At 35.7% G+C, this 23,571-nt stretch overlaps 1 pseudogene across 1 annotated transcript; it reads right to left on the bottom strand.

Annotated features, from left to right (window-relative positions):
• Positions 1-12,085: 12,085 nt before the first annotated feature.
• Positions 12,086-12,642, bottom strand: LOC145504424 (cytochrome b-c1 complex subunit 6, mitochondrial pseudogene; annotated as a pseudogene). Its single transcript, XR_014052197.1, has one exon. The product of XR_014052197.1 is annotated as a cytochrome b-c1 complex subunit 6, mitochondrial pseudogene (transcript).
• Positions 12,643-23,571: the final 10,929 nt, after the last annotated feature.

Genomic DNA, 23,571 nt, shown 5'->3' with positions numbered 1-23,571 from the left:
GATATTTTGTGGCAGCCTAGATGGGAGGGATGTTTGTGGGGAGACGGGATACATGTATATGAATGGCTGAGTTGCTTTGCTGTGCACCTGAATTATCAGAACACTATTTAATGACCATGTGTGCATGCTCAATTCCTTGACTGTGTCCAACTCTTCGTGATCCTGGCTCCTGTGGCCCACCAGGCTCCTCTGTCCATGGAATTTTCCACAATCCAATAAAAAATTTTTATTTTATTTTTTTAAAGAAACCAGAATTTTTAGGATAAATGGTCGATTTTAAGACTCAGGCAAGGAATATATGCCATGAGTCTATGGCCTGGCAGGAACTTAAGGGTTTGAACAAAACAAAAAAAAACAAACAAAAAAACATACTACTCCCACAATGATGGAGCTATGTCAAAAGGACACAGGATCCAATGGCCAAACCTAGAACAATTTTAGCAACAACAACAACAACAAAAGAAATAGTGAACCATAATACAAATTATGGGTTTCCCAGGTGACTCTGTGGTAAAAAGTCCACCTGCCAATCCAGTAGATGCAAGAGATGCATGTTTGATCCTTGGGTCAGGAAGATCCCCTGGAGAAAGAATTGGCAACACACTCCATAGAAAATTCCATGGACTGAGAAGCCTGGAGGGTTGCAGTCCATGATGTTACAAAGATTTGGACACAACTTAGCAAGTAAACAGCAGCAACAACAATATAATATAAATATATACACACCTTCAAATTTATACTGATAAGAATAGATAAATAAATGGTGGAGAAGAGACAAATCTCAAGAGCAGAAGAATTCCAAATAATTTATGGAGATGCTCCGCTCTCAGGGAGATGAAGCATGACTCCCCGTTCCTTAAGTGTGAACTGTGCATAACAACTCATTTTCACAAAGTAGGGTGTGAAAAGGAAAGGGGTGGAGAACAACTTTATAGGAGAAGAAGCTGACAAACTCTCTTTCAGGTCATCTAGTCATCCTCTACAATGATGACCTATGTCTATGGTATGTGCCCATGAAATAATGTGATTCTGACCCTTTAACCTGGATCTCATCGTGAGGAAAAAGATCAGAGAAACCCCAATGAGGGCCATTCAGTTTTATACCTGATCAGTACTTCTCAGTCTATCAAAGTCATCAAAAACAAGGACAACTTGAGAAATTGTACTCACCTAGAGGAACCTAAGGAGACATGACTGCTAAACCCAGTGGGGTCTGTAATAGAAGGAGAACAGTAGAGACAAACTAAGAAACCCAAACTGAGTTAATAATAATAATATTTAATAATAATATCTCAATATTGTATCTTTAAATGTGACAAATACATGACACTAATGTAAGATGTTAAAATGGTGAAAACTATGGGACATATGAGAACTTTGTACTCTCTTCTAAATTTTTCAGTAGTTATAAAATGGTTCTAAAAATAAAGTTTATTAAAATATAGTCAATCTGAAAATATTTTAAATTTATGAATATTAAATTAGATAGAATCAACATATTAAGCATAGTAACATGAGAAAATTAATTAGCAATATATACTGGAGTTGTTAAGAGCACCAATGAGGGCAATCACCTGCCTAACTTTGAAGTATTGTTTCACATGGCTGGCTATGTTTCTTAATCAGTTTGTACCTATTTGCTTGGTTATTAAGTAGAGTTGATAATAGTATCCATCTAATACATTTCTTGAGATTAAATGATTAATGTATAAGAAATACTTGGAACCATCAGGGAATACAGCAAATCTTGAAAGTACTACCTATTGTTGTCACCAGGTTTCAAGTCATTTTTAACCTTTTTCTTTAAAGTAATTTTGACTTATAGAAGACTTACAAATATAATATATTTCTCTCATACACTTCACCAAGCTTCTCTTAATGATAATCTCTTATACAACCATGGTGCGATTATATCAACTTGGAAATTGACATTGATACACTGTCATTAAATGACAGAAGTCATTTTAATTTCACTGGTTTCTCAGCACTGTCCTTTTCTGGGTCCAGGATTCCTTCTGGGAGCACACATTGTGCTTAGCTGTCATGTCATTTTAGTCTCCTCTAATATGTAACAGTATATGCAGATGACACCACACTTATGGCAGAAAGCGAAGAAGAACTAAAGAGCCTCTTGATGAAAGTGAAAGAGGAGAGTGAAAAAGTTGGCTTAAAGCTCAACATTAAGAACACTAAGATCATGGCATCTGGTCCCATCACTTCATGGGAAATAGATGGGGAAACAGTGGAAACAGTGTCAGACCTTATTTTGGGGGGCTCCAAAATCACTGCTGATGGTGATTGCAGCCATGAAATTAAAAGATGCTTACCCCTTGAAGGAAGGTTATGGCCAACCTAGATAGCATATTTAAAAGCAGAGACATTACTTTGCCAACAAAAGTCCGTCTAGTCAAGGCTATGGTTTTTCCAGTGGTCATGTATGGATGTGAGAGTTGGGCTATAAAGAAAGCTGAGTGCCGAAGAATTGATGCTTTTGAATTGTGGTGTTGGAGAAGACTCTTGAAAGTCCCTTGGACTGCAAGAAGATCCAACCAGTCCATCTTAAAGGAGATCAGTCTTGGGTGTTCATTGGAAGGACTGATGTTGAAGCTGAAACTCCAATACTTTGGCCACCTCATGGGAAGAGTTGACTCATTGGAAAAGACCCTGATGCTGGGAAGGATTGGGGGCAGGAGGAGAAGGGGACACTAGAGAATGAGATGGCTGGAAGGCATCACCGACTCGATGGACATGGGTTTGGGTAGACTCCGGGAGTTGGTGATGGACAGGGAGGCCTGGCGTGCTGCGATTCATGGGGTCGCAAAGAGTCGGACGTGACTGAGCAGCTGAATTGAACTGAACTGAATATGTAACAGCACATCAATTTTTCTTTATTTTGTGATCTTGACACTTTTGAAGAACACTGATCAGATATTTTGCGGAATGCCCCTTAGGTAGGATTTGTCTGATGTTTTGTCATGATTAGATGGGAGTTTGTGCATTTGGGGCAAGAATAAAACAGCAGTATTGTGGCACTTTTCTCTATGCCACACATCCAGAGTTCAGTTAGGGCATATTTATCTTATTAGTGAGGCTAACTTTGATCACTGGATAAGTGTGCTGTCTTCCAAGTTTCCCCAATTATAACATTATTTAATATTCCCTCTTGATGAGTAAGTCTCTTATGGGGAGATAACTTTAGACTCTGATGTATCTATTGTTGATTCTAATGGCAGTGGTCATTTATACTAATATTTACTTAAGATGATTTCTATTTCCATTATCCCTTCTACATTTATTAATTCAAATCTTTCTTTGAAAAGAACTGTCCCTTCTCCCAATTTATTATGTATTCAATTATTCATTATTATCTGTATGCATAAGCGGGTATATAGTTTTGTCAAGTAAATCTCTCTTGTTTGCAGTCATGATGTTGATAGTGGTTACTGTCAGACAAACAAAGATAATTAGAAGAAAAATATACATACTCTTATGTATACATAGGAAACATAGAAATCTGACATGAAATTTGTATTGAATTGGTTAAATTTTAGAACTATGGGACACTTGCAAGTTAGCCGATATGATGTTTATCAGGGCAGTCACTGTTTATTCACTGATTGAGTCAATGATTATACATTTAAAAATTTCTAACTTTTATTTCTCTATGAAAAGGGAAAAAATAAATAAAATTAAAATAGTATAATTGATATAATTCTTTCAAATTGTTTGATTTTATTTTTGCTGTTTCCATAAAATAATACATATAATCCATATATATATGTTTATACATATATGGAATCATAAATCACATGAACAAAAGTCTGGAGGGTATAGTACTATTAACTTTTTTGTAACTAAGAAGTAACTCAACACATAAAAACAGAAGAGATAAAAGTAAACATTTTCAGAAGAATGAAGTCATTAATGAGAACACTGTAAAGAAACAGAATTACTGACTATGTAAGCCCTCAGCACCTTTATATGAGCAGAAAACAATTAGGATTGTGAATGGAAAATTTGTCTGATTTCACAATCAAAGAGGGTCTTAAAGATCCAATAATTTTAAAAAATCAAAAAGAATTGCATTATATTTTGCAATTTTTTAATTTGCAAATCAAGATTTCATAACAAGTGAATGAAAGAACCTCTTGATGAAAGTGAAAGAGAAGAGTGAAAAAGTTGGCTTAAAGCTCAACGTTCAGAAAACTAAGATCATGGCATCTGGTCCCATCACTTCATGGGAAATAGATGGAGAAACAGTGGAGACAGTGTCAGACTTTATTTTTTGGGGCTCCAAAATCACTGCTGATGGTGATTGCAGCCATGAAATTAAAAGACGCTTACTCCTTGGAAGGAAGGTTATGGCCAACCTAGATAGCACATTTAAAAGCAGAGACATTACTTTGCCAACAAAAGTCCATCTAGTCAAGGCTATGGTTTTTCCAGTGGTCATGTATGGATGTGAGAGTTGGACGGTGAAGAAGGCTGAGGGCCACAGAATTGATGCTTTTGAACTGTGGTGTTGGAGAAGATTCTTGAGAGTCCCTTGGACTGCAAGGAGATCCAATCAATCCATCCTAAAGGAGATCAATCCTGGGTGTTCATTGGAAGGACTGATGTTGAAGCTGAAACTCCAATACTTTGGCCACCTCATGCAAAGAGTTGACTCATTGGAAAAGACCCTAATGCTGGGTAGGATTGGGGGCAGGAGGAGAAGGGGACGACAGAGGATGAGATGGTTGGATGGCATCACCGACTCGATGGGCATGGGTTTGGGTAGACTCCGGGAGTTGGTGATGGACAGAGAGGCCTGGCGTGCTGCAGTTCATGGGGTCACAAAGAGTAGGACACAACTGAGCGACTGAACTGAACTGAACCGAACTGAATGAAAGAAAAATGTTAATAAGAAATTGCTAAGACTTTTCCACAGAAATGACAAATAGTGCCCTTAGAAATTTTAGAAAACAACAGATTGATTATTCTATGGGAAAGTTCATAAAATCCACAGAAGAAGAACTGCAATGGCTAATAACATATGACAGAAATGTACAAATTGAAACACATTATAGTATACATGACGTGACATTCATTGTTCCAACATACATCATGCCATGCCTGCGTGCTTAGTCATGTCTGACTCGTTACACCCCTTTGGACTGTAACCTGCCAGGCTCCTCTGTTCATGGGGTTTTCCAGGCAAGAATATTGGAGCGGGTTGCCATTTTCTTCTCCAGGAATCATCCTGACCTAGGGATCAAACCCATGTCTCCTGCACTGCAGGCAGATTCTTCACTTGCTGAGCCATCAGGGAAGCCCAACATACATCTTAGCACAGATTAAATGACATTTTTATATTACCAAAGAAAGAAAATGTTTTCAAAAATAACATGTAGTGTTCATGAGAGTATAATAAATGTCCAGTTTTGTAGTCCAGTATTACCAAAGTAAATCACTTTAACCTGTCTGGAGTTAATGTTACAGTATTCATCAAAGTTTCTTATAAAATACAGATCCTTTAATGAACAAACTCTATATATTTAAACAAAGAAAATAATTTAAAATTCAGGTAGCAGTTAAATAAAAAAATGCTCATACCTGTGCTTTTTTAATAAATAGAGATGATATAAAATAATATAGGTATAAAAACAGCTAGTAGTAGAATAATGTTTATACAGATCAATGTTTATATGTTCACACAAACTAATATTATGCAAAAAAATGTTCTTGATGAAACAATGCAAAACAGTTTTTCATGAAGTGCGTTATGGTATGATGCTATGACCTAGCAGATTTTCATACTATGTTCATAATCTAAATTGCAGAATATATAAGTACATATATATAAAACAAGTATATGTATAAACATATTTTATATTGATATTCATGTCTTTACATATATCTATATTTTGAAGATAGTTGTGCTGGATGATTTCATTAACAGTGAAAATTTTTAAGTACTTACAGCATGTTTGATCAATTTTGGGGGGATAGTTATGTGTTTTTTAAATTTACTATGATGAATTTTTGAATTTTCTCTCCATAAATATTTATCATTTCTATAATCTCAAAATATAAACAGCATATTTCTTTCAAATTTATTTATTTTTTACTGAAGGATAATTGCTTTACAGAATTTTGTTGTTTTCTGTCAAACCTCAACATGAATCAGCCACAGGTATACATACATCCCCTCCCTTTTGAAGCTCCCTCCCATCTCCCTCCCCATCCCATCCCTCTGGGTTGATACAGACCCCTATAAACAGCATATTTTAATAATTTGATTTACTCTTATTTCTTTGAACTGTATTCACCAGTGTAAGGAGAAAAAGACAGCTAGAAAGACAAAGTTCAAATCTTTATCCTCTTTTTTCTTATAATCTTCAAATATTTTGACATTATTCCCAGGTGTTTGTCAAGCAGTTCTGAACAGAAAAGTACAACATTAGGTCAAACCATTGAAATAACAAGAGTAAGGCTACCTCAATGAACTGCTTGGGTCCTCTGATTTTTCTTCTCCTGCCGAAGAAAGGAAAGATGTGTTTAGATCAATTTTATGTAAAAAATAATCCACTGAGATTCCAACTTAAAAATGCACATAAATAAGTCTTGACTTCCAATACAATCCTTTGAAACACTATGTAGATCTGAGGAACAGTATTTGTCTAGAATATTTATTTCTACTTAGGGTATAAACTCTAATGAAAAGTGTATTGTTCTACAAGTTTGGACAGAATTTTAGGATCCTGTCCCAAATCAGAGCGGGGCTTCCCAAGTGGCTCAGTGGTAAAGAATCTGCCTGTCAATGTAGAAGACATGGGTTCAATCTCTGGGTTGGGAAAGTCTCCTAGAGGAAGAAATGGCAACCCATTCCAATGTTCTTGCCTGGGAAATCCCTAGGACAGAGGAGCCTGGCAAGAAATAGTCCTTGAGGTCACAGCTTGGACATGACTTAGTGACTGAGCACACATCACATGCTTTAACAGTAACAATAAACCTGAATCAGAGTATATAAGAGAGTAAAATGTTATTTCACAAAAATTACACTGTAATTATACAATATATCCCTTTTACCATACATTTACTAAAACATACCATTCCTCAAAAATTAATATAAATCACTGCATTCCTCTAATAGGAAACGCAAGCTTGTGTTTGTAATGCAGAGCTCTTGGTTGAAAAAGATAACATCTAGATGATTTCAGAAAGAAAGAAAGAAGTCGCTCAGTTGTGTCTGACTCTTTGCGACCCCATGGACTGTAGCCTACCAGGGTCCTCTGTCCACGGGATTTTCCAGGCAAGAATACTGGAGTGGGTTGCCATTTCCTTCTCCAGGGGATCTTCCCAACCCAGGGATTGAACAACGGATCTCCCGCATTGTGGGCAGACGCTTTACGATCTGAGCCATGAGGGAAGCCCAGATGATTTCAGAAGAGATTAGTAAATGGCATACATAGCACTTAGAATTATAGGAAGCCTTAAAAAAAAGTCTGTAGGCTATATATTTAAAACAACTCTCAAACAATATCTGAGAACCAAACTGTTGTTTTTGTCCAGTGCAAGTTGATGCAGAATTAGAAAGTGTAATAAATCAGGACCCCAACTTTGCCATGGTCATTCTAGAACCATGCTATCTCTACTACCTATGTTGTACAAAAGGGGATTATTTTGTATATAGAACATAATCGTGATGCCTTGTCAGGCTTAAATATTGATATATAATGGCAATGCACAATACCACAATAGGGGCATTGGAATAAAACAATTTTATTTTGGCTGTCTTTATCTACATTTATTTCTCCTCTATGTTAAATTCACTTCTACCTCTAATTGTGAGCACCGTTTTATTCCTCTTCAAAGAAATCTTCAAGTGAATATGTTCTACATAAAAACAATTATCTAAATATATATATATTTGGGGGGAATTGCAACAGTCCCAACTCATTAAATCATACATATTAAACATGTGAGATTTTTGAATATCAACTATACTTCAATTTTGCTGTTGTTTAGTCTCTTAAGCCATGTCCAACTCTTTGCAACACTGTGGACTGTAGTTTGCAGGGCTCTTCTGTCCATGGAATTTCCCAGGCAAGGATACTGGAGTGTATTGCCATTTCCTTCTCCAGGGTATCTTCCCAACCAAGTGATCGAACTCATGTCTCCTGCATTAGCAGGCAGATTCTTTACCGCTGAGACACCAAGGAAGCCCTGTACCTCTGCTGCTCCTGCTTAGTCACTCAGCCGTGTCCAACTCTTTGTGACCCCATGGACTGTAACCGGCCAGGCTCCTCTGCCCATGCGGATTCTCCGGACAAGAATACTAAAGAATCCCCATGGACAGAGAAAACCTCAACAAAGCTATTAAAAATAAATTAAAATAAATTAAATATAAAATTTAAAGCTCAATAACCTTGAATTTAATTTTATTTTTTTCCCAGTTAAATTTTTTAATTTCCTATGAATTAGTAGATAAAATTAAAAGTTTTATTTCTCATTGTTTAAAATAAAAATTGTCCTCCAGAAGCTCTTTGTAAACTATATAATTTTAAACATAGAAAAATTGTTCAGCACATATCATTCATATACCATAAATAGAGAATAAAATATGCACGTCTAGAATAATAACCTTTTTGATATAGTTGTGGTACTTATTTCAGAATTTAAGGAAGATATTTGCTATTATAAGATAATAAATAAGGCAACATTTTATGGTCTGTATATTGTGGGAAAATAAATCTTCATTGACTTTCTCAGTGCTTATCTCAACTTCCTGAGTAGTGAAAAATGTATACTCTATAAACATTGCAAAGGCAGAGAATATTTGCCTTCACTTCTAGAAATATTTTACTTTTCACATACCATGAGGATTATTTCTGCAGCCTAATGTTACCAAAATTACTTTGATCCAACAAACTTTTTCTCATCTGTGCAAGAGCCAAAATTTGAATTCCCCAATAGACAACTCTCTCAGAATGGGAGGAGAGAAAGTGATCTCTTTCTTCTTTAAAAAGGAAGAAAATGTACATTTTCCTAACCTTCACCTTTGGAGCAACTCCACCACGTGCACAAGGTATTTTTCCGTCTGACTCTCATAATGTAGCTCTTTTGGATTGCCGGGCGTGGGAGAACAGACAATGCAATGTTATTTTGGCTACTGATCGTGCTGTAAGTATAACAGTTCTTTACTCTGACCCAGGTTTGTGTTTCTGATATGTACTGGGTAAGTAGGCTGACAGTTCAGACCTATCACAATTTCTGGCAACATATATCTTGATATCATTTTCAATATTTGGCTTAAATGGAGTTATGGTTAATAGTGAGGCCATAAATACAAAATATCCTATTTGCAATCTTTTCTCTGGATATTCTGAAAAGTTATATTTTCCCAAACTGTAGTGTTTTATGCCGTATTTAAAAACCAATGTATGATATATGAAAGCCCCAAAGATAAAGATTTATAATGGACATGTTAGGGATTTCTTAACTACAGTAGCATAAAAAGAAGCAGCATAATTTATAATGGCTCAAGTTCCACTTACAAGTTGTACTCTAGATCTTAACATCCCATAATCATCACAGCTCTTATAATTAACAGGAAGCAAAACAAATTAGTAGTATTACACTAACATTTTTCAAATGTTCTAGATTACTTTTCAGAGGGTTCTAATATCAAAACATCTGTGATTTATTTTGTAGATAGAGCAGGAGTGGAAATCCATCAAAGGAAAAGAGGATTTTTTTTTTTTTTATTAAAGTGAAATACTTGATTTGAAAACAGCTGTAATCATGCCATAAATCCATTCCTCTGTAATATAAAAAGGTTACATGCAGTTCCTCAGCTATGAGTACTAATGAAATAAGGTACAATACTATAATTCTGATTATTTTAAGAAACTGAATGTTGATGGGATTAGTACAGATCACACAGCTAATGGAGATATTGATGAATTAGCATTTCAAAGTTTTAAATCACATTTAACACATAAAGCATACTTATATAACACACAAAGTTCTATTTTTATTTACATTTTAAAACTGTACTTCTAGCTTGTACAGTTCATAGTCTGTAGCACCATTATAAATGAAATACATAATCACTTCTAAAGGAATCAAGAATCCAGGCATTCTTACAGGCATAATGTGTAAATCTAGTTATAAAATATCAGCTTGCATATTTTAACATAATACCCTATAAATCATGAATCACTATAACTCTTTAAGTACTTTTCAATGTTCTTATCATCATGGAATTAAATTCTAAAATTAAGAAAACATTTAATGTTTTCTTTTTAAGTATGCTATATGAAATAAAATTTGAGAACTTAAGCTCTTCTCATGACAAAACGGAAAGACGGGTTAGCAGAGAATATACCAAAGTGGGGTGATTCTTTCATTTCCCTTTAGAGTTAATTAATTATTCTTGGCATCAATATTTAAAGGTATGCACTTATTGTGGTTTATAGTCTACACATTCAAAAATAATAAGTTGTATATTATATTTCCACTGAATGTACATTATATATACATTACAAAAGGCATATTGTTAAAGGCAGAATTCTGAGATTAATTAAGATATTTCTGTTTGTTTTTTTTTTTTTCTTTTTTCTTTTGGCCACATCATAGGGATTGAACCTGCAGCCCAAGCTTTGGAAGCACAAAGTCTTAATCACTGGACCTCCAGGGACGTACCAAGATTTTTACAAATATCTGCCTTTATTTCTTGCTGTGTCTTTCTTCTTGCTCATTATCTCTTTCACCTTCTCTAAAAAGGTTTTGTCCCTATCTTTTCCCTGACAATTCTTTTGTCACCTGAACTCCATGTTTCTAAATCCAATTGTCCCTTCAGTATCTCACCTCAGTAGATCAGTCAGAAATACTTGATTTGATTCATTTCTTCTTCCTTGAAACCCTTTCTTCTCTTGATTTCTCTGACTCCCCTCTACTGATTCTCATTCCTCATCAATGGTCAACATTCTTGTTTTCTCTTCATGTGGCTCTTCCTTTTCTTCCAACTTTTAAATATGAGAATGCCTCAAGATTTGCTGCTGATTTATTTACTTCCTGTTTATTTCTTCTTAATCTATACATCCTCTTTAGAACTTTCATCCTATATATTAATACGTATACTTTCAAATCCCAAATTTACATCTCTTCACTTCTCCATAATTGGCGTTATTTTCCCTTTTGTTGTTAGAATAAAACTAGCAGCTGCTTAATTCTTACTTTTTTCCTCTTTTACATCTTCTCCATCATCAAATCCTGCTAGCTCTTCATCTGTAACATACCCACATTTCATGTTTCTCTACATGTTATACTATTTGTTATTTTAGTTGCTAAATTGTGTCTGATTCTTTTGCAGCCCCCTCTGCTTCCTCTGTCCATGGAGTTGCCCAGGCAAGAATACTGGAGTGGGCTGCCATTTCCTTTTCCAAGAGATCTTCCTGATCCACGGATTGAACTTGCATCTCCTGCATTGCAGGCAAATTCATTACCACTGAGCCATGAGGGAAGCCGGTTATGCCCTGATCCAAATGTTTCTCCTCTCTTAACTAAACAAACACAATGACTCCACCCTCACAATGGTTTCTTTGCTTTTGCCCTCCCCAAAACTTTCTTTTTTTTTTTTTTGCGGGGGCAACAGCGTTTATTTCTCTGCCGGGCGTGGTCGAGCCGCAGCCCCTGCCCTCCCCAAAACTTTCTGTATGAAGCAACTGAAGTATCTTAAAACTATAAATTGGTTCTGTCAATGCACGCTTTATAATAGCCTAAGATCCTATTTAAAATGAATGTTGTTCAGTTGCTAAATTGTGTCTGATTCTTTGTGACCCCATGGACTGCAGTATGCCAAGCTTTGCTGTCCTTCACTATCTCCCAGTTTACTCAAACTCATGTCCATTGAGTCGGTGATGCCATCCAACCATCTCATTCTCTGTCATGAATGCAGACCCCTTACCATGGTATCCAGGACCAACAATTCTCTTGACAAATACTAGTACTTTCTCCTCTACACACAATTGTCCAATCACTCTATTTTTATATTTGCAAAACACATAAAATCCATGCCTACATTGATGTTTTCAAGCTGTTTCTTTTTTTTTTTTTTTTTTTTGCTGATCACTGGACTTTATTAAGATGAAATCACTGATAATTAAACAGAAATTACTTGCCTAAGACAAAATCCTTGAGATTCACATGAACTTAGTTACACAAATAAACAGCATGTTCAAGACCATGAGGAAATATCCCAATGCCCAGGTGATGAAGGCTGGGGTGAACAAATCTGCATACTTATTTCAAGCTGTTAAACAGTTTGTGGGCCACACAGTGGTCCCTTGCATGCAAGAAGTCAAAGAGCTCCTCTGTGCAGTCCTCCTCTGTCTGTGACCTGGAGGATACACGCTCATCACAGAGCTCTAGCCGCTCTCGAGCCTTTACACATTTCTCCAGCTGCTCGCATTGCTCTCTCACTGTTGTTAGGGGATCCACTAATTCCTCCTCCTCTTCTTCCTCCTCCTTGGGATCTCCGGACCCGGTCAGTATCCTTTGCTCGTCCTCTAGCCCCATGTCCGGCTGCGGTTCTGGACTCAACACAAGCAGCAACAGCGGCACCTATTCCACTTTAGGATCAAAAAGGACTTGTAAGGATCACTCAGCGGATATCCGGCAATCTCCAAGCTATTTCTTCTATTCCGTCTGTGTTTGCTCTTCCTGGCCAACAGATGAACTAAATTAATAAGCTTCAGCTCTGTATTCCCTTTCCAGAGTCACCTGCTTTGAACCCTCAGTATTAAAACTATTATTCCCATCCAAGTCTCAATCAATATCATATCTCTCCATTTTATTTCTATTATCTGAAAGCATCTTGAAATTTTGTTAAATGCATGTTGCTTACTTCTTTTTCTTTCTTTCACTCCCTGTAATATATATGCCAAGAAAGCAAGGGCCTTGTATGCCTGTCAAGGGTTAGATCAGTATAAGGACACAGCAGGAGCTAAATATATTGTTAAAATAATAAACATAGTACTTGAACTTTTAAAACAGTCTGAGATGCATAATTTAAAGCACCATACTATACTGTAAATAGGGCTTCTCTGGTGGCTCAGTGGTAAAGAACCACCTACCAGTGCAGGAGACTTGGGTTCAATCCCTGGGTTGGGAAGATCCCCTGGAGAAGAAAATGACAACCCATTTCAGTATTTTTCCCTGGGAAATCCCATGGTCAGAGGAGGCTGGTGAGCTACAGTTCACAGGGTGGCGAAAAGCTGGACATGATTTAGCGACTGAGCATGAGCACATCATGCTGTATGAGATACCATAATTTTCCATTTTAAAGATAACGTTTGTATAATAGATAAAAGATCCAGCACAAAGTCAATGAATGACAAATGCAATTCAGAAAAAAACAAAATGAACTGCTGTTTTTTTTTTTTTTTTTTTCCAAAAGATAAATATAAATGCACATACACACACTCTTTGTTTGGTAATATCTGTAATTGCTGAGCAAATGTAATATGAAAAATTCAATTTCTTAAGGCATGAAACAAAAATAATTTGAATACATTGATGTCTGTTTCCCATTTGCCCCTTAGTTGATTTTTTTTTCTGTGCTTTTCTTCTCAGCTACATTCTCTTTGATTGCACATCTTCTTTCTGTTTTTATCTGTTTATTGACCAATCCTTCAATTCGACAGTAAACTCTATTAAGAATATTAGCATATACTCTGGTCTACCACTGTTGATTCACAGCCAAGTACAGAGTCTACATGAAAAAATTGCTTAATAAATAATTGTTGAATAAATGACTGAATGAAAAAAGTAATTATAAGCCTGAAATACTTTGCACTCTGTTATCAGTTACCATCAAAGTCCTAATTTTATAAGACCCAGCACAGATTCTATAAATTTTTGACTATGTACAAATGATTTTTCCCTTCACTGAACATTTATGATTTTTGAATACTCCTTATTTGAAGCGATTATAATGTCAATATTTTTATAAATACCTTGCTAGACAACATTAGTATGCAATTTTTTAATAACAAGGATTCTTTTTTAATTACCTATATATTACACATAAAATTCCATAAATTTAAAATGTATATCTTTCTCCAATTAAAAAAATAAAATAAAATAAAATGTACATGTTATTTTGATAGGTTTATATATTGTAATATGAATGCCTTATAGTGATACTTACTGCATTACGTAATTGTAGCACAACGTTGTTGTCTATGTTGATTATACTGGGCATTACATTTCTATGGCTTATTTACTACTTATTGCAAGTTTGGACCTTAAACAATATCCTTATCCCCCAGGCTCTGGTAGCCTCCATTTTGCTCTATTTATTATGAATTTGATTTTTTAAAATGCCACTTGTATGTGATATCATCCAGAACTTGCTTTTCTCTTATTAAGTGTAATGTACTCAAAGTCTTCCACGCTGTTGCAAATGATGGATACGTGAAAAGAATTCTCTTGATTTTTGCCCTTATCCCACAGATAATTTAAAAAACAAAAAGTAAACAACTAGGCCAACTCATGCATTTGTATATGATGTAATTTGGGACTTAATTGCAAGATTCTGATTCTGCCTTTGATTTGCTGATTTTCAGGTGGCCAAGCTACTGTAAGAAGAGAGTTAAAGTGCAGTGATAAAGCAAGATGTTAGTACCAATTTTGACGATCATCTCCAAGTATCAATCTTCCCAATGTGAACCCTCTTAATGTAATATTCCAAATGGAAAACAAGATAGGTACACTATTTACAATAGCCAAGACATGCAAGCAACCTGAGTCTTCTGACAGATGAATGAAGAAGATGTAGTACATACATACAATGGAATACTACTCAGCCATAAAAATATGCCGTTGCAGCAATATGGATGGACCAAGAGATTATCACACTAAGTGAAATAAGTCAGACAGAGAAAGAAAAATGTCATATGATACCACTTACATGTAAGGTATAAAGAAAATGATACAAGCAAATTTATTTTTAAGACAGAAACAGACTCACAGACAGAAAACAAATTTATGGTTATCAAAAGGGAAAGGGTGGGGAGAGGGTAAATTAGGAGTTTGGGATTAACAGATGCACACCACTACATGTATAATAGATAAATGACAAGACCTATTGCACAGTACAGGAAACTATATTCAACATCTTATAATAATAACCTATAATAGAAAAAAATCTGAAAAGTTATATAAATATATATATATATATATATATCAATCACCAAATCACTTTGCTATATGCAAGAGATTAACACAACATTTTCAGTTAACTATAGTTCAACTGCAAAAAGTAAAATAACAAATAAAGGAGATAGGTATCTGCTTTTCTAGTTATCAGATATCATCTGATGAAGCAAGTCCCTCTCAAATTGCTCATTTGGGCTGAACAGCCACAATTTCTGATCATGGATGAATGGATCTCACTTAACCCAGTAAGATTCTTACCCTCCAAATAGGACTGAGGTATTTTTCACTTATCCAAGGCTTCTTCTTCAGTTGACAGCAGAAATTTAGCCTATATAGGCACTCTACTATATAAACTTGAGTAATATTTTCTAAAATTGTTCCAGAAGAAGGATAAAGAGAAAGTATTTCTAACCTAATGGAAGTTAAAGAGAAAAAAAAAAAGAGAGAGAAAGAGAGAGACCTAATCTGGTTGGTGCAGAAAGCAAGTTGAACTTGGGCTTAGAAAACAAAGAAAATATTTTTGCAGAATAAATTTAAAAGGCTCTTGTTTCTACAGAACTCTTGAGAGTCCCTTGGACTGCAAGGAGATCCAAACAATCCATCCTAAAGGAGATCAATCCTGGGTGTTCATTGGAAAGACTGATGTTGAAGCTGAAACTCCAATACTTTGGCCACCTCATGCAAAGAGTTGACTCATTGGAAAAGACCCTAATGCTGCGTAGGATTAGGGGCAGGAGGAGAAGGGGACGACAGAGGATGAGATGGTTGGATGGCATCACCGACTCGATGGACATGGGTTTGGGTAGACTCCGGGAGTTGGCGATGGACAGAGAGGCCTGGCGTGCTGCAATTCATGGGGTCGCAGAGTCGGACACGACTGAGCAACTGAACTGAACTGAACTGAAAACAAAATTAATTGACTTGGCTCAGGTGAAGTGGAGAGGAGGAAAGTAGATGAAAATAAGAAGAAATATAATTCAGCTGAAATTATCACTAAGAGTTTTGATGAAACACACCGGTGCTTTAAATGTCCTCCAATATTACTGAAGTCCTTCACACATGGTGTTTGGAAACTTTTTCTGTAAAGGGCCAGGTAGTGAATATTTAAGAATTGCAGGCCATATGGTCTCTGTTGCAACTGATCGACTCTGCCTGTTGCAGGAAGAAAATAGCCACCAACAAAATGTAAATGAATGGTGCTGGCTTTGGTCCGAATAAACTTTATCTAACAAAATAGACTGCAAATCAAGTTTAGCTTGTGGTGGGTGGTTTGCTGACCACTGCTTCAGACAATAATTAGACTAATTATGAATTTTTCCAATTTTTTAATTTGTTGTATAAAATATTACATAATTGAGAGATGTTTAATAACCCTGAATCAAGTATAAGCTACTGACATTCAGCAGAAAGTAAAATTTGTGTCCCAATGATTAGACAGACTGTTATGTTGGACAGTCAAGTAAGATGTGGGCTTATTCACTGAAGCAATATCTACTTCTAGTAATAGTGGTTTGAATAATAATAATGAAAAAGAAATAGCAACATGTTAGTAATCTATATGCAGTGGGTTGTAATCCATTTGATCTTGAATTTGTTCCACTTGAAGTAAACATGCTGTATCAATTGTAGGCAGTTGAAAGCCTCTGTGTACAATGATTAATGTCATTCCTTTATTTTGCAAAAGAATATACTGAACCATTCCTGTTCCATGTCTTTTGCACATATTATTTTCTATTTTTGCATTTATCTTCTTCCATTCTTTTCCATGAAAACAGTTTTACCAAAACAATATTAATAGTTCAATAAGAACTAGGAGCCCTTATTTAGTGACAATACCATTAACATTTATATAATGTTCCAATTCTTCCTTTTTGTAATCTGGTTCTCAGCCCTCAGAGAGGACTTCCTGGCATCTTAGCAGCCCCTCACCCCCTCTTGCTCTCTATTTCACTATTTTGTTGAATTTCTATCAGGGCACTTTTCACTATGTGCTATACTGTGCTATTAATAAGTCGTTTCGGTCGTGTCCAACTCTTTGAGACCCTATGCACGTATCCCATCAGGCTCCTCTGTCCATGGGAATCTCCAGAGAATACTGGAGTGGGTAGCCATTCCCTTCTCCAGGGGATCTTCCCTACCCAGAGATTGAAACTACATCTCCTGTGACCCCTGCATCTCAGGCAGATTCTTTACCACTGAGCCACCTGGGAAGCCCTTTTCACTATGTAAAATGTCTTACTTATTTGTTTGTTTGTTTCCTACTGTCCCTCAGATAAAAAATAAGATCCATGAGGAAGGATAGTGTTTATTGTATTTGCAGTGGTACCTGAAATGTGATGGACATTAAGGGGAAATTCTTAGTTGTCTGAAGGCCATAATGTCTTTTTTCTATCACCCATATCCAATCTAGAGAAGTTATTTACTGTGGAAAATCTACCAGTTTTTGCTTTGAATTGTTTAAAAATGGTTTTGATTTTCTTAAGTGTTTTCAATAATGACTTTTGAAAGCAGTAGGCTGAACAAAAGAACATCCTTCATTTTCATAGATTAGAAGTCCTTTAAACTAATGGATAAATTTAGGCCTCAGAAATTCACCTATTCTCTTGTAGAGTACAGGAAATTTCACCATCCAAGCTTCTGGTTGTTTGCTAAATTCATGTTTGCATTCCAGAATGGATTTCTAGCTTCTAATGATCTTTTTGGAGTAACAAATAGAAAGGTAAATTGATTTTAACTGGAGTGTCAGTTCTCATGGATTGGTAGTGATCGTTCACAGCATTAATGTGAGGTATGCTCTGAAGCTACATTTAGGTTCATCTGGAGAGAAAATGCCCTGGAGGAATAGTGATATTGTTTGGGGGAAAGGAGAGATTGGGTACATGATATGTATATAGCATATTTCCCATCATTTAGAAAGAAACATGGTGTTTTATTTTAAGATTTTTTTGTAAAGAAGTCTATTACTATTGTTTATATAACACTAATGCTTTCCCTTTTACATGCAAATTTATTTTGTTCTACCTTTCTCTTCACTGCTAGAATATAGATGTCTTCCGTGTTTCAGTCTTGCATTAGTTATTAATAGGAATATCTCTTGCTTGATCAGATTCTTAGACTCAAGCAGTCATAAGTAGATTCAAACTTTAATGAACTATGTATTTCAATTCCATTTCATGTTAAATTTTAAATAGTTATACCATAGTTACAGAGAAAAACAAATGTTAGCTGATGAAATATTAACAATATAGAAAATATGAGAACACAATTGAATGACAATGAAAATGGCATTAATATCAAATAATGTCTGGACATTTTTACTCCCATTACATTATTTATTGTGGCTGGCAATGTTTATATGGCCATCTGTTCAATATCCAAAGTGCTGCATGTCATTAAGATACTAACTTGCTATCAGATGCAAAAAATGTGTACGGCTTATAGTCTAACTATTTTATGTTAGGAAATTTGAAATATAAATTCCTTTTAGGAAATGTAAATCCTTATGTAATCATTGTGAGAGTTATCTTCAATTGTAAAAACTACTGGTTCTATTTATATGGTTTTGTTTCCAAGACACTGGGTATGAAATCTATGATAGGGAGTTTGGCATCTATTAAGTCTAAAACAAAGAGATGTTCTCTGGTAACGAAGCAAAGCCCTTGTCTGAAAGCTAAAAATACATATCTAGGATCATAATACAACAAAAGACCACTATCACTTAAATCCATTGACTGTGAGTTTTGAGTTAGAGAATCAAAACTTTTGGATTACAGTGACCCCATGGGCTGATTATTCCAAATACCGTTTACTTGAATTCTTTCATGAACATAATTACTAAATCATTATCTACTACAAAGTTTGTAGATTTTAACTTCAAGATTAATATTTTGAACCAAAAATGTAATAAAAAATAGTATGGACATTTTTAAAACAGAAAATTAAGATGAACATAAGACCGGTGGTTTTCCCAATAAAAGATCATTGGCAATTATTAATGAGCTATCCTACACAGTCACACACACACACATCCCTCTTGCTCCATTTTCCCTTAATTGGTGAAAAAGTTTGTTGCATACTCATACCTCTCTGAATAACAAAGTCTGTAAACCACTGAGGTACTCTGAAATAGTCTTTATCATATTTGCAGAATGTGAGGTATCATAAATTTACATGTTGGGCTGAAATATAACTTCTTACAACTTTAAGCTATAACTTCAAGTTCTGCCTTTTGAGATTACACAGCAAAGTCTAATGCATCTCTATGTAAAGGTTACCAAATATTTGGGAAATAGATTATATTTCTTGAATTTATTCCCTGGGTTATACCCTCCAATTCTCGTGACTTCTGTGGTCATTTTCCATGAACACACATTATTTTTTTTTCCAATGTCCTTCCTAAAACGTTATGCTCATCATGGCATATATTTAATGACAAAGAAAAATATCGACAATCCAACTACATATATTCTAAAAATAAATCACTATCTCTGAATTCTGATAAAAATGCAAAGTAAGGAAAGTATTTGTGGAGTATAGCATGAGGGATTTGCAGTCCAGACACTCATTAAATAACTCTAAAATACATTTTTGGATTAAATGCCACAATTAGGAAATTCCCAGGGGATTATCCAAACCTTTTTGTGCCTTGACCATGACAGAATCAGATTAAGTTGAAAATATTAAAAGAAGCAGTTTTTGGAAATTCGCCACTCTTTTTCTTCCCCTATTTGTAGTTAAATATGTTTATCTTTATATCACCTTAGGTCCATTTAGGATAATGTGTCTCTGTTCAAATCAAGTGCAAGAAATCTTGGAGTCATATTTTTGGCTCCTCTTGGAATAAACTAGTACATCTTCTCAATCCATATGTTTTAGGTATGAGATTAATATGTGGTTTAATCTCACTTTACATCCTTGACTTCCTGACTTTTTCAAAATACTTACCTAAAACCATTTCACTTTTCAAAGAATAAATTGAGTAGGAAGAAAATATAATTGCTTACAGAACTGAACACTGTACTAGGTAAAATTACCCCTTTTATGTTTCCAACACAGTAAGACATGACAATTAAATGAATTTGTACACATAAAGACTACTGTATCATCTGATATAATAACAGGGCTCAGAGATATCAAGGCACTCCATTCACCTTCAGCCCGTTTGTGCTGGCTGTCAGCTTTGGTACTTTGAGTTCCCTCCACAATCTCACTCACCATTAAGCAGACTGACATTTTCATAATAAGGTGGTCTCATGACTGTAGAAGATCAAAAGTAGAAACTACAAGCCCTCTTGAGGCCTAACTTTAGGGCTATTCCTGCATGGTGCTATTTTTTCAATATCCTGTTAGCCAAAACAGTCCAGATTTTACCTCTTCATTAAAAGGCAACTAAATCTCATTCCCAGCAAGCATGATAACTAAAGATGATACTTGACAACAATGTATCCCACTGTTACTAATGAACTTGGAATGTCATTGGAGAGAGAGTAACAGCAAGAAGGACCATTACAGGAAGTTGTCCTGTTCTCAGAAGTGCAAAAGTTTTAGAAGAAATAGATAAAAGTGAGCCTGGAAGGAAAAGTAAAATATATTCAAGCAATACAATTATACACTGTGGTCATTCATATAAAGAGGCTATTTATTTATTCTCATTGGGAGCACATCAATCTCAGCTATAGAGTAGATCATCTCCACCTAACAAAAAGCTAAAGAAAGAAAATAAAACTCTCATAACTGCTGCAACTTAAAATATAAAAGAATGTCTATTTCTTTTATCTCATTTAAATTCTACACCTACTCTGAAAAGTAAATTGTATCAGTGGCATTTTAAAGACGAGAAAGTTGAAATAGGGTAATTTGCCAAAAATCCTGGCCTGCTATTCTAATCGAGCAAAAACAGAAAGGAAATTGTAATCCTGGTCTGAGAATTGGGAAGATGGAACATAAGGACTTTTTCCAGGGTTGTTTTCCTTCCACTTGACACAATTATCAGGAAACAAGCAGAACAAGGACTACTTTACATTCATGCATAAAAGGGTGTGGGGAGAGGATGCAGCTCCTCACATGGGAGGCCTGAAATTCCATAGTCACTGTGGAATTTGAGGACCCTTTGACTTAGAGGAACAAAGTAAATGCAAGTTTACTGCCTTATGTATCACTGACTGGCAAGTAGGCATATAAGCTCTCAATTATCTATCCACTTTCATGTCCTGGCTATTTAAACAGTGATGTTATGAATATCACTCTTTCAAACTGTGGTGCTGGAGAAGACTCTAGAGAGTGCCCTGGACTGCATGTAGATCAAGCCAGTCAATCCTAAAGGAAATCAACCCTGAATAATCATTTTAAGGACTGTTGTGAAGCTGAAGCTCCAATACTTTGGCCATCTGATGCGAAGAAACCCTGATGCTGGGAAAGATTGAAGGCGAAAGGAGAAGGAGGTACCAGAGGATGAGATGCTAGATAGCATCACCAACTCAATGGACATGAATTTAAGCAAACTCTCAGAGATAATGGAGAACAGAGGAGCCTGGAGTGCTGCTGTCCATGGGGTCGCAAAGAGTCATACAGGACTTAGTGACTGAACAACAACAACTTTGTATGTTATATTCCTATGGATTCTTATTACCAGGTTTCCAGTTCTGAACTCTGTACTTTTTTGATAACACTAAATTGCTTCCTTATGGAAAATCTCTCATTTTTAACCTCTAGTTAACTTTGAATTCATTTTCATGAGGGAGATATTGCATATCTAATTATATAGCATCTCTGTGTCACTATATTAAATTCCATGACAAATATGCTCATCTGCAAGATTTTTGTTAAGTCTAGCTAGTGGATTTATAGAATTTTATTCATTTAGTATCATGTTTTAAAATTTTGAGGGACAATTGCATAGTAAAATACTCAATTGAGTGCAGGTGAGAAAGCCATGTCCTCAAATGCTTCCAAGCTTCTCTTTTTAAATTGGAAAATACTTATATAATGTCTTATAATAAGATGTGGAGAAGGAAATGGCAAACCACTCCAGTATTCCTGGCTGGAAAATCCCATGGACCGAGGAGCCTGGTGGGCTACAGTCCATGAGGTCACAAAGAGTCGGACACAACTGAGTGATTGAGCAAACACAATAAGTTGCCTATTACTTTTCCAGGTCACTTACACCTAAAAATATTATAAAAAGCAAACACTGAACCTTTCTGGGTTTGAACACAAAAATTAAAAGCTTCCTTATTTTTGATTCTTGGCTTTTTGGAGCATCTCCAGGGGAGCACTGCTTCACTACAGATTGAGTGAGTTAACCTGCTGCCCTCAAGGCTATTTGTCTCTATGGAACTTACTCATTCATCCTCAAAGGCACCTTTCCCTTCAAAGCCACGCAAGCAGAGAAGTTCTTGTACAGAAAGAGAATTAATCATGTATTTGTCATACTGCACACAAAATAAGTCATTTGATACAATGGAGCAAACTGTTAGCTGTAAGTTAGCTCATTCCAGTAGTGTTTTACAATATGATGTTAGCCATATGCCTCTTAAGAGACAGGGAGGATGGATGGCAGGGGGAAATATTTTAATTTTCAATTTGCACAAGTACAGCACTCAACCTCAGAAACATTTTAAAGGAAGTATAGTAAGAAGGCAATGTAATACAGAGACTAAATATTATATTTCTGTCACGCGAATGTATGCTTCTCGGTTCTGACTAGTCACAACAAAGATTTGGAGTGATGGACATTAGAGCCCTCGGCGGGTCACAGCTCTCGGGTCTTGGACAGACCGTCTTATAGCTCTTAGATGAATCAGTGTTACAGCTCTATTTTATTTAGATAATAGCAGGAAAATCCATCCTCGAAGAGTGAGGGCATGCCGACCCAAAGATGTGAAAAGAAGAACACTCCAGCGCACGGGAGAGAGAGAGAGGGAGAAAGCAATTTGGCTCCTCTTTTTATATGTTATCTTTTCCTTCCCCTGGGCTGGCCCTATGTAAATTGGGCTAGCCAAGAGTGTTGTTTCTTCTACCTGAGGTCCTCACTCCGATTCCCGGACCTTCCTTTGTTATATTTTCGCAGGCTTTTCCCTTCCTTGTCTTTAAGCCACCATCATTCTGGACTCCTGTTTCCTATTCTAACTACCTAACATTTCTATCAGGAGTTCTGATACATTTTTCTTAGACCCAAGCTTGAAATACTTAAATCGATATAGGTGCTAATAATTGGATGGGCTACAATTTATTATGAATCATTAAAACTTTACTATATTTTTTTACTTAGATTCTCAGCAGTTTTAATTACTTAGCACATTCTATCACTTGTTTTCCTCTTATCTAGGAAATAATTCTTTTGTGTGTTGTCTTATTTTCTACATT

This window comes from Giraffa tippelskirchi, chromosome 5 (genome assembly GCF_054371585.1).
Source record: "Giraffa tippelskirchi isolate mGirTip1 chromosome 5, T2T-mGirTip1v1.2.pri, whole genome shotgun sequence".
NCBI lineage: Eukaryota > Metazoa > Chordata > Mammalia > Artiodactyla > Giraffidae > Giraffa > Giraffa tippelskirchi.
The sequence above is the reverse complement of the archived record's forward strand: the minus strand, read 5'-3'. Positions and strand labels throughout refer to the sequence as shown.